At 46.4% G+C, this 461-nt stretch overlaps 1 protein-coding gene across 1 annotated transcript in view; it reads right to left on the minus strand.

The window, feature by feature from the left end:
* LOC107737539 (SUZ domain-containing protein 1-like) overlaps positions 1-461 on the minus strand; it is an 8,034-nt gene that overhangs the window by 3,128 nt on the left and 4,445 nt on the right. The window lies entirely within an intron of this gene.

Below are 461 nucleotides of genomic sequence, written 5' to 3' on the forward strand. Positions count from 1 at the left end.
CTGTCCTTACAAAGTTGGAACTGCCCCACTTTATAGAAACAGCCTTTGTGCACAGACGCATTGTAGGCTACTCTGCAGGTTCAGGAAACAGTCCTCCATAAAATGCGCTGCACACATCTGAATATTTGGGTTGAACTGTTCTGGAACAGTGTTGTGAATACAACTTAACTACTGATTTCTAGTTGTATCCTCTTTTGGAAGGTCAAAAAGTAGTTTCGCTTTCACAATGAAACACACAGCGGGCTTGAGTGAGGAACGGCCGGCAGGCTTGAGAACGGCGTGGCCGGCGGGCTTGCGGCAACCACATGTGAAAATCCTTCTTTCTTTGCGTGAATATTTGGGCGGCGTTATGCAAATCGTCCCACACAGTGACGTAGACATGTGGGGGCGTGTTTAAACGAGGCATTTTAGGAGGGCGTGGACGAGTCTTAACTTTTATAAAGAATATCACTTTGGGTTTG

Source organism: Sinocyclocheilus rhinocerous, unplaced genomic scaffold (genome assembly GCF_001515625.1).
Source record: "Sinocyclocheilus rhinocerous isolate Xijiao unplaced genomic scaffold, SAMN03320098_v1.1 scaffold72, whole genome shotgun sequence".
Classification (NCBI taxonomy): domain Eukaryota; kingdom Metazoa; phylum Chordata; class Actinopteri; order Cypriniformes; family Cyprinidae; genus Sinocyclocheilus; species Sinocyclocheilus rhinocerous.